Here is a 12,167-nt window from a genome sequence, read left to right as displayed (position 1 = left end):
CTGCGGGGCGCCGGGCTCCTCCGGGCTGCTCTGGGCTCCTCCGGGCTGCTCCGGGCTCCTCCGGGCTGCTCTGGGCTCCTCCGGGCTGCTCCGGGCTCCTCCGGGCTGCTCTGGGCTGCTCTGGGCTGCTCCGAGCTCCTCCGGGCTGCTCCGGGCTGCTCGGGGCTGCTGCGGGCGCGGCGGCGGCGGGAGGCGCTGCGCTGCCCGCGCCGGTAGCGGGGGAAGCGCCGCCCTACCGCGGGTGCGGGGGGTCCCCGGCCGCCCCGAGCGCCGCCGGGCGCGGGGGCTCCCGGCTGGCGGCCGCCGGGGGCTTCATCCCCGGCAGGAAGAGCCCTGCGTCAGCCGCGGCTGACGGCAGCCCCCGGCCCGCCCCGGCGGCGAGAGGCGGCGGCTCCGCGGGCGCGGGGGGTGCGCGGCTGGAGCGGGGCGGCTGCGGGGCGGCGCGGAGCGGCTGGAGCGGGGCGGCGCTGGCGGCGGCGGAGCGGCCGGAGCGGGGCGGAGGAGCGGCGGCCCCTGCGGAGGAGCCGCGCCGCGGGCTGGCGGGGCCGGGGCGGGCAGGTGAGTTCCCCGGCGGGAGCGGCCGCGGAGGGAGAGGTGCTGCTTAGTCATGTCCGTGTGCGGGTCGGAACCGGCGCCGGGCCGAGCGGGAGGGCAGAGCCGCCGGCCCCTGCCCCAGCCGGCTGTCCCTGCCCGGTCCGTGCCGCCCCTGCCCCTACCCCAGCCCGCTGGCCGCTGTCCTTGCCCTGCCCGCCGCCCATCCCCTGTCCGCACCGTGCGGAATCGGCCCCGGCTTTGTCTCGGGGTGGCTTCGCCCCCTCGGGGCGTATTCCGTGCCAGCCGCAGAAAGTTAGCATCCCCGTGAAATTGTCCCTGGGCTCCTCTAAAAATGTGTTAGTGAGGCGCCACGGGAATTTCCTTGCTCCCAGATAGGCTACACTGCGCACCCAGGAAACCTGTTAGTAACCCTGGTTATTCTGCGTAGGGGCAATGTGGCAGGGGATTATTTCTTAGAGAACTTCTGTGCTGGCATTTCCTAACTTGTTAGCAATTGTCGGGCCTTTTATTAGAAATAATCATTCACTTGACTGCTCTTATTAATTGTCTATTCAATAACATTAGCCATTAATGAAATGCTTGAGCATTTCCCCCGGTTTGCTTGAGCATTCCCCGTGGTTTTTAGCACGCTAATTGTGGTGAGCAGTGGGATTCTGGGCTTCATAGCAGAAGTCAGAATCTAACCCCACCGAGAAGGTTTCCCTGTGCCCCAGCTCCATGCAGGGATGCCAGCCAGCTGCAGCCCACAAGCCCTGGATGGCATCCAGGCAGGGCTGAGCTGGTGCTGGCACTCTGCTTCTCCAGACAGTCCTGGGATAACAGGTCCAAAGAGCTTTTGGGTCAGACATGTGAGGTGAGAAGCCAGCAGGCACTAACGTGGGGCTCACAGTTTGCATCTCTTGGGGGAAGGGCATCTGTGTTATCATCAGGTGACAATGACATTTGCTGGTGAACTGCAGTTTGAGAGAGTTGGGGAGAAGACCCAAACAGAGATGTTCAGGGTACACCCCATGCATTCCATGCTTGTGGTAAACGAATGGAGGGAGGATGCCAAACTGGTGCTTCCTCCTGCCTCTCCTGAATCTCTTTGGAATTTTTAATGAAAACAGCAAGTAACAATAACAAAGGGTAATGAACAAGATGTTTTCCACTGCTGCTGCTTGTTCCTCTGTGCTACCAAGGGAAATACAAAGCAGCATATCCAAAGCAGGTCCAGGACCTTGTTTGGTGGGACAGGATCTTCCCTGTATGAATTCACTCAGTGCTGCACTACTCATTCTCAGAACCAGGGATCCTATTGTCGTACTGGAACAAATGTAGCCTTAGAGACTATAGCATCCTTTTGGAAATAAACTGCCATCTTTTGGGGGGAGAAATTATTATTTTATCTTTCATGCACAATACTGACAATTTTGGAATGAGTAGGTTTTTTACTTACAACTCAAAGGACAAATGGGGTTTGCAGCCTTTCATAAAGCCTCTTGATTTAAAATTCCTGGTTTGTAAGGTACAAAACATCCTTGACTGTCATTATATTGATCAAAACACTTAGGAGCTCCAAGGCTGAGAGCTTTTTGTTGCGTGGGCTCTTCTCAGAAAAACCAATGACCCAGAATTAATATAATCAACCACAAATTATAAAATATGTGCTCCTGAAAATAGATTATTATTTTTTGTTTCAGGAACAAATGGACAAAAATTACATTTAAAGGGAAACGAAAATAAAAATGTATTAAATCTAAATAAGAAAAACTAGATTATGTCCTCATGAAAAATCATTAATACTTCCATTATCTTACTTACTTAACTTTAAAAAATATATATTGGCAGATGCTGGAGCTGAATGGGTCAGTTGAGAAGTAAAGGGAAATAGAGAATGTAGACAAATATATATATATAGATATAATGTGTGTGTGTGTATATATATATATATATATATGTATGTATATGGAAATGCAAAGGTGTGCCTGGGATGGAATAGACCTCTACAAGAGTACAGGCAGTCTGTACTGAGAGCACAGTCAGTCCTTATTGAGATAAGGACCTGATGAGTCTCTTGGGCACATCTTGGAGCAGAAGCATCCTGGCCTGTATGAGCAAGATTGTGTCCATCAGGTTTGGGGTTATAACTATTTGCCCCAACAAAACCTGGAATTTTATGTCTAATTTGGGGTTCCTCACTGGGGGAAGTCCAGTTGAAGGTAATCAAGGTGATGAGCAGATGTGCGTATGATGTGTAAAGACAGGAAGAACTGAGTTTATCACTCCTAGAAAGAGAAGTTTAAGGGAAAAAATGTTACTGCTGTCTCCAGATACCTTAGGGACCTTAGGGGTGGGTAGAAAGGGTAAAAGCTAACTCTCCTGGGAGGTGCACAGCGACTGGATGGGATGCAACGAGTGAGAGTCACAACATCAGGCGCTGACTTGTGGGTGTTGGTTGATGAGGAGCTCAGCATGAGCTGTCAATGGCACTGTCATGAGCTGTCAAAGCTGCCCGTGGCCTGGGCTGCACCACAAGCAGAGTGACCAGCTGCTGCAGGGAGGGAATTCTGTCCCTCTGCTCCAGTTGTGTGAGACCCCACCTGGAGTGCTGCATCCAGCTTTGGGGCCCCCAGGGTGAGAAGGACACGGAGCTTTTGGAGGAGTCCAGAGGAGGTCATGGAGATGATCCAGGCTCTGGAGCACCTCTGCTGTGAAGACAGGCTGGGCTTATTCATCTTGGAGAAGAGAAAGCTCTGGGGAGACCATATAGCACCTTGCAGTACCTAAGGGGGCTACAAGGGAGCGGGAGATGAACTTTTTAAAAGGGCATGAAATGATAGAACAAGAGCTAAGAGCATTAGGATGATGGAGGGTAGGTTTAGATTGGAATAGCATTAAATTGGAAGAAATTCTTTCCTGTGAGGGTGGTGAGACACTGGAAGTGATTACTCAGAGAAGCTGTGGATGCTCCATCCCTGAAAGTGTTCAAGGACACGCTGGATGGGGCTCTGGTCCTGTGGAAAGTGTCCCTGCCCATGGCAGTGGTTGGAACTAGATGATTTCTCAGATTCCTTTCTGCCTAAACTGTTCTGTGATTCTGCATTCCAATTAGAAATTAAGAAATAAATACTCACCTGGAGAATGGTCTGAAATCAGTTAAAGTGGTTGTGAAATCTCCATCCTAAGTGATGTCCAATATTCAGCTGGACATCACTGTGAATGACCTGATCTGTCTTTGAAGTTTTCACCTCTTCAGTGGGGGTTGGACCAGGTGATCTCCAGAGGTCCCTTCCAACCTCTATCATTCCATAATTCTGATTGTTCATTCTTTAGGTGCATTGGCTGAATCCACCAGATTCTGGAGGTGAATGATTGCTTTGAAAATTCTGGAGGTGACTAAATATTGTTATTTTTAAGGACAAAATGCTGTTTGCTTTACAGAGATTAGTAAGATAGTTAATTTTTCAGAGCTGTTGCTATTTAGCGAGCAGAAGGCTGGGATCTTTAGTGAGTGGATAATGCTTGTGGAATGATCACATCTGTGAAAGCCTCTGAGAAAAAGATCTGTGTTACAAAGCACATCTCACATCTTCGCTGATGGAGCCAGAGGAATTAAAAGGGACACGACTTCCCTGGGTTTAGCAGCATCCCTTCCAGTAAAGACATTAAATAATGCTTGCTATTAAATGCCATTTACTGGAGGTACGTTCCCATTCAAAATATGTATCTGATGGTTGGAGGTTAGGAGGGAGTTCACAATGTAATCAGAGCCACTGCCAAGTAAATGCACATCCAAGTATTATCTACTCCTGGGAAAAGGGTGAATGGATTTATATTGTTTATCTCTATGGAGATTTTTTGAACCTCTGCCCTTACAACTGGCAGAAAAGGGAGAGGAGAATGCTCAGGAGGAGATTCTGCTGGGCATGCTCAATGAGTCAATGAGAATTTCAGTCTCCAGGGTAGGTGGAGCTGCTAGGTTATACAAGGATTAAAGGAACACGTATTCTCACTGTGTATATACACCACGACTGAAAGCTGTGCTCAGTTGCCAGCCAGACTGCTCAGTAAGTGTGCATCCTGTCACAGAAATTTCTAAACCTCAGGTACTCATCACTTGAATTTCATTTAACTTTCAACCAGCCTCAGTCCAGCTTCACACCACAGCTAGGCATGCTTTTTGAACACACTTGCAGACCACCCACTTTCCTACTGCAAAATGGTCCAACATGACCACAGTGAAAATGCACAGACTGTGAGGTTGTTCCCATTCCCTCAGAACCCATCCTCAGTTCTGATGTCACTCTAGTCTTCTGAAACCAAGATAATAGAATCATAGAATGGTTTGGGTTGGAAAGGACATTAAAAATCATCTAGTTCCAACCAAGGCAACCAAGGTTCAAAACATCAAAGCTCAGGCTATGAGCTTGGATCATGATAGCTCATGAAAGCATTTCCACAGCCAAGCAGCTGGCTGCTCTGGGTAGCTCTCTCTCAGGTTTCTGGGGTTGCAGCTGGTTAATAATCACATATTTTCTGGAGCTTGGACTTACTTGAGGTTTTCTCACATGCCAGCCAAGGGCCACAGTTGGAGTCAGCCTTTCTCTCCCAGTAACATACAATTACTGACTTCAAAGTGGAACAATTATCTGCCTGAGAAGCAGAGATTAATCCTGTTGTGTTTTACTAGAAGCCTCAGTAGGATCGTGGGAGTACCTTGGAGCAAGAACAAGGGGGACCTGAGTGCCCCACACCACCACAGTGTCCCACTGAGTGACCTGTTTACCAAATTGGGTTCTCTTGGTTTGGATGCTTATGAAGAACTTTGAAAAGTCTTTCTGTCTTGAGAAAGAAATTAAAACAGTGAGTTGAAATCCTGTTGGCTTTTTATTTGTATGACTAGAAAACTATTCCTCAGGCAGGTCTAATCCAGGTTAGGGCATGTAAGCTTTCCTTTAGGAAGCCACCAATGGAATGACTGTCATCCCATGAAGCCATTTGCTCCCCTCCGAAGTGGGGAGGAGAAATGGGGGGAAAAAAGTGGACCTTATGGATTGAAATAAGAACAGCTTAATAATTGAAACAATAATAATAATGATATTACTTCTAGTACTAATGAAAAAAAAAAAAAAAGAGGAAGAGGGGAATGAAATCCAAGAGACATATGGGATGCACAACACAATTGCTGATGGATGCCCAGCCCATCCCTGAGCAGCAATCAGCATCCTCAGCCAACTCCCTTCAGTTGATATACTTGGCACAATGTTCTGTGGTGTGGAATATCCCTCTGGCCAGTTGGGGTCAGCTGTGCTGGGTGTGCTCCCTCCCAGCCCCTTGTGCACTTGTTTGATGGCAGAGCAAGGGAAGCTGAAAAGTCCTTGACTTGGGGTAAGCACTGCTTAGCAACAACTAAAACATCAGTGTGTTACCAGCATTATTCTCATCCTAAATTCAAAACACAGCCCTGTACCAGCTACTAAAAGGAAAATTACTGTGTCGAGTCAAAACCAGGACAATGATTTCAGTGATATAACTAAGGTGGTGTTTAATTCTGCAACAGAAACAAAGCAGAACAAGAGCAAAAGCTGTTCAACAGAGCAGCCTCTTGCCTTGCCTACAGCATGGACCTCTCTTATATAAAGCCAGTGGTGTCTCAGTGCTTGTGTTTTTTGAATGTGGCCACAATTCCTTTGGCCTGAAGGCAGGATGGACTCTGGTACCTTGCACTGCTGTGTATGTCTCAGTAAAAGGACTGCCAGGAGTGCTTCTCTGTCTTCTGCCCAACATGAATTAACTCCTGCTGGAATTAAACTCTTTGCATAGTGAAAAACATGTTCATGGTCAGAGGGCCAACTTAATAAAGTCTGAGGGCAACTCCCACATCATCCACTGCTGCAGTTAAAGTTCCATTCAGGGTAAAGAAATTAAATGTAAATAATTTTATCTCTTCTTTCATACCTTAAGGGGCAACATTAATCATCTGTGCAATTTCAGGGGAGTCAGCAGAGTTATACTAGGCATCATATTGTTTTTTTTGTCAAAGGTGCTTTGCAGTGAGCAGTTATGACAATAATGCAATAACTTGGAGCCTGCCTCGGGGGGTCCTGCCCTCATATGGCATCTGCAGCTTTCATTTATTACTCTGGTGGTAGCAAATACTTCACACATGCATACATCAGCACCTGTGAGCTCTGTTACCTGTGGTCAGTTCCTGAGAAGTGAGTCTCTCTCTTGACTCTGGTGGACTTGGTGTCTACAGGTGGCTTACAAACCACAACAGAAAATTATCCATATTTCTGATTTAAAAAAAAAAAAAAAAAAGTTTAAAATACCAAAATATATTATGCTTCTGGGAACACAGGGCATCCTGCAATTCTGTGAATCATCTAGAATAGCAGGGCCATAGAAAAATAAGAAACTGCGCGTGGGAAGACTAGGTAAATCTAACTTAATACATGAGCTTTGGCAATCAAAGCTGCCAATGCAAGCTGTCAGGACTCTGCCAGGGAGACAGATGGCATGATGACAGCAAATGGATGGGTCTCTAAAACTCAATTACCATTTCAGTTCAGACCCTTTTTCCGTATGCCAAGTTGTGGAAGAGGTTTGTTTATCTTGAGCTTTATGCATTGTGACAGATAATTTGCATAGGTGTGAAGCTATAGGGAAGGCTGTTATAGTGTGAGGCTGAACATGAATTTTTCTGTTGTGTGGTGTTTTCCAGGTTACCTTTCTGCTGCCTTGCAGATGGCAAGTTTCTGAACCTTTATTTACATAAATCCATCCATAGTCTGGAAATGTTCTTTCGAGCTAAGAGGCAAAACATTTTAGGATCCATTTACCACATTAAGAACAGAAATCACTCTCATCTGGTTTCTGAGCCAGAAGTTCTTCAGCTTTTTTTCATATACCTACTTTCATCCCCATTACACTCCCTTTGACTCCTTGTCAATATGTTTCCATGCCCACTTCCATTGGCTGGAGTACCTTATTCCCAAACCTCTTCTCACTGTAACATTCAGAGCTAGTTTTGTTATTGTAACTAGTTGGTATACAGGTGCACAAATTAAACCACTTACACCATCCTGAAGGGATGTCTTTTCTTCCACTCAACAGCCTGATTTCCTTATAGGCCTTTGGTTGCTGCCTTCTTCCTGGAGATCTCTGAACAGCCACAGCCACATCCCCACCTGCCAAAGGAAGCACTGGCTTTCTCAGCAAGGGTACCATCTGAGTGCCTCAGATTCATACTCACATTATGCTTCCTTACAGCTGTGGAATATTTTCTTCCCCCTGATTATTCAGTGTAGCTGGATGTTTCCCTGTCCCAGCCTGCCCAGGTCATGCAGGTCAGCAGAACAGGTCTTAAATTAAGTAAGTTAAATTCCCAGTATTTTCAAGCCATACATGGCCGGTCATTAGAGAAAATACAAAAGCTGTGGAATTTTGCTTATTTATATTTCATATCTGTGTTTCTGCGTGAGTGAGAGGTTCATACAAATGAGGGGAATTATTTACAAGTTGGAAAAAGTCAAATGATAGGTTGTGACCACACACTTTCTGTCTGCAGCTAAAATGAGTCTGCTCCCATGTCTTTGCAAGAAAAGTACTTGCAGATGTCTCCTGTAGGCTGATTAAGAGCTTGCCCTTGGATCATGGGCATGACTTTCCCAGCTATTTGAACAAAAACAACCATTTTTAATGGTCCCCAAACATAATTTCTCTTGTAGAATTTGACAATATCATGTTAGAAATAGCTTATTTTGGTCTCTTCTGCCACAGCAAGCACCTGATCAAGCAGGTCTTGAATCACCTGCTATAAAATTTTCTGAACTCATGGGATGGAAGTGGTTGTATAAAAATATCTAAATGTCTCTCTGTTTTTCACAAGGTTTTTTATTAGTAGCGCCATTATTTTTAACAACCAGTATTCACTGCTGTAACAGCAAAAGTTGTCAGACCTTCCTTAATTGTCTAGCACTGCATTTTATTAAAAAGGGGGATTTTTTTCCTGGCTGCTGATCTGTGAGTCAAGGTTGGTAGATTGCAGCTCAGAGGCGGTGGCCCAGTGTGTGAGCTGCAGCATCTCCCTGTGCTTCATGCTCAGCTCCCACTTTGGGGACAAGATGTGTGACACTGGGAACATGCTCACGCAAGAGCTGCTGGTGGGAAAACCTATCCAGCAAGAGGGGCTGTGGCCAGCATCTCTGAGTCACCGCGGGGTACAGCAGTGTGCCCACCCGTGCCTTGTCACACAGTGAAGCTGCCAGGTGTGGAGGGAGCTGCTGGCACCTGCCACCAGTGAGTTTCTCCTTTCCTTTCAGAGCCATCCCCTCCCTTTCTTCAGGTGCCTCCAGGTAGGTGCAATGGATGATGTAATTCTTGTCCTGAAGAGACTGACCTGAGGCAAGGGACCTGCTTTGACTTGGTCAGCTGGTGACTCCTGTAAGCTCATCTTTTGTAGCTAATTTTCCACCTCTGGTTATTTTCTGCTTTCAGATTTTGACTGAACCTTTTTTTATGATTTCATCAGGATTTTGGTGTAAATTTAGTAAAACATCTTCCATGTTGACACTACTGAATTATTCAGGGTCTGATATGAAGGTGGCTTCTGTAGTTCAAATCTGAATCTCATTTTGGAAATAAAAAAATCACTGGTTTTTAAAAGGACTCCTCATCTGACCTGATACAACTTCAGAACTTTCTGGGCAGACTCTCAGTGTCCTTCCTCCTCTCCACATTTCCACACCTTCATTGTATGCTCTTGTCTCTCCATTCTTTGTTTTCTTGAGCACTAGAGTAGTTAATATAGGCAGCTTTTACCATGTCACCACTAGGAACTGACTTGGCCAGGGTTATAAATGCAACTGCATAACCACAACCAAGAATTCAATAGAATAAAACCCCAAACCCACCAACATTTTCATGTTTTAAAGCCTTCCATCTAACATTCACACATATGACATCTCCTGTCCCTTGCTTTGACTCCTAGTGGTAGTCTCAGTCTTGCAGAGCTGCCCACACAGACATGTGCTTCCCATCCCTCCAGTTTGGCATCACTCCAGCCAGTCTGGCTGCGGGTGCTCAGTCCTTCTCCTGCCATCATCCCTTCTGCAGTACTGCCAGGTCTTGATGGGAGGCTGCAAGTGGAGTCCTGGGCTTGACACATTGTGAGGAAGTGGCACAAAGAGAAATGGTGTCTCCACAGTGCCTGTTCTTCATTTCAAGGAAGTTTTCTGTTTTTATGACAGCTGTGACTGTAAGGAACCATAAATCCTGATGTCCTTGTTCCAGGTAATCCCTCCTGCCCAGTGAGAGGCCTGCCCCATTAAACATCACATTACAGCCCCAGATTAATGACAAGTGCTACAAAAGAGCACCACAGGCCATGGAGAACCACAGCAGGTTCCTAAAAGTGCATCTTGCAAACAATTACCAATAAACAACCAGCTGGACTGTTCTGCAGAGGTGAGGTTTACTGTACAGGCTGAGGCTGTGCAAACAGAGTTAGCCATCCATATACCTAGGATTTATTATAAAAAATTATGGCAGCTGCTTTCTGTGAATGTCAGTGAAATAGGTGAGGAAATAGTTTTGCTGAATAAATCTATGGTTCTAGATGAATCTTTCCCATTCATTTCAAGGAGAATTATTATTCTGAAATGTAATAATATTTTTTTTCTGTATTAAACTGAGTCTAAAATGTAGATATCTAAATCCTGTGGACAGCTTAGTAAATTTCAGAAAGACATCCCTATGTGAAATAAGCTTTCTTTTCTTTATCTGAATAATAATAATACTCCTCTACTATCTTTTATATCCTTTATCATTTCAAGAGAAGAGAGACATGCTTTTGTTGTACAAAAGCAAGACCACTCTCCAAGGTATGTTCAGTGCAATTAAGGCAGCCTATTATGAGAAATTAGATATTTAATTTACACCACAATTTTAGATTTAAACCACAAATTTAGACACAGTAAATGATGGATATATCCTTCTGTTCTTGTTGGCTTAAAATGCAAAAGGGGTTAGACCCACCTCTCTGCATGTCTTGCTTTCTTTGCACTGAGCCAGAGCAGGGGTCTGCACACAGAACCAGACAGGGTATGTGACCTTCTGATATTTACTAACTGGATTATTTATGACTGTGTGAGTTGGCTCCCAGCACGCAGGAGAATCACATGGTAGCTGGGCCCTTCTGGGGAGAGCGGATCTTCTCATGGCCTGTGATGGACCTAAATATTTGCATTGATTAGATCCCACTTTGATGCTGTTATCATTTAATTATGAGCACCGTGTGAATCATAAATGATGAGCATATACTATAAAGCACAGGATGTGCAGGGCACTACAGCTTGATGTTGACAACAGCATGTCAGCCTTTGGAACATGGCCAGCAGATCCTTTCTAAGCTGGACTTATTTCAAAAACCCATCCTCATTCATGACTGCTTCATTTCAAGTAAGTGCTTTAGTCCTACCCAAATGAGCAGGGTTTGAGGATATGCTTAAAGCTAAGAGTGGGATTTTGAAGGATCCCTGACTCAGAGGCAAAGCATGGGAAAACTGTCACAAAATTTTAAGGCAAAAAGATTACTGTAGAGAAATGTAACTACAAGGAAGTCCCCTCCCTTTTAGAAAAAAAGTGTAGAAACGTATCCAGTTCTCTGAATGTAGAGAACACTGAGGAAAATACCCTACTACACATTTAGAATGATTAAATCAATTGACAGCTCTCCAGCCACAGAGAAAAATCATGTAATTGTAACTGAGCAGCAAAACGGTTCTGCCTAATAGTTAAACATCAGTGAGCTCCACTGTGTCTAATAAAATGCAGATCTCATTATCTGTTTGTTACGTGCATCGAGAGATAACTTTGAAGTTGAAAAGTATAAAAATTTGATTTAATTCAGTAACATTTTGGATACAAGAGGGTCAGGTTGGTCTTATAACACATAATAGCTTGAGGCGTATGGAAAGGAGTGTAATGGAAGATAAGGCTCTAATAAGATGAGTGGAAAATGTAACAAGAGTTCAAGGATATATTAAATAAATGCACCCTGGCCCTCACACAGTAATCAGCTACGTGTGCCATAAGACAAACAGCAAATGTAATTGACTCCCTGAAGGAAGATCATCACAGCTTTGGTGCTTGCTGCCTCACACCACAATTTCTTCTTCCATTTGCAACACTGAGAATTCAGATGTGGGAAGTCCTGGGATCCTGAAGCTACTCTAAATTACACAGAGAATAAAGCCAGTCCTAAATAAACCCAGAGACCTTTTTGGTGGCTTCTTCAAAGATTTAGCTGATATCTGTATCTACCACAGTGTCAAAGATTAAAAATAACCAACATTGACATGAATGTGGCAGAAGGCTCAGTGATGAAGGAGGAAGATGGTCCTTTAAGCAAACAGGAGAAGTAACATATTTGGCTGTAATTAGCTAAACTAAAAAGAAACCACTTTTTTGTAGTCTGGTGTCTTGAAGGGGTTCAATGTGATCACAGTTTCTTGCGTGTGGTATGGCACTTGTCCTGTTTTCCCAATTCCTGGACATTTTAAACCATATCTGAGTGGGCTGTAGAGGAATCAGGGATATGGTAGAGGTGACAGACCTTACCAGACACT

This window comes from Parus major, chromosome 2 (assembly GCF_001522545.3).
Source record: "Parus major isolate Abel chromosome 2, Parus_major1.1, whole genome shotgun sequence".
Lineage (NCBI taxonomy): Eukaryota > Metazoa > Chordata > Aves > Passeriformes > Paridae > Parus > Parus major.
The sequence above is the reverse complement of the archived record's forward strand: the minus strand, read 5'-3'. Positions refer to the sequence as shown.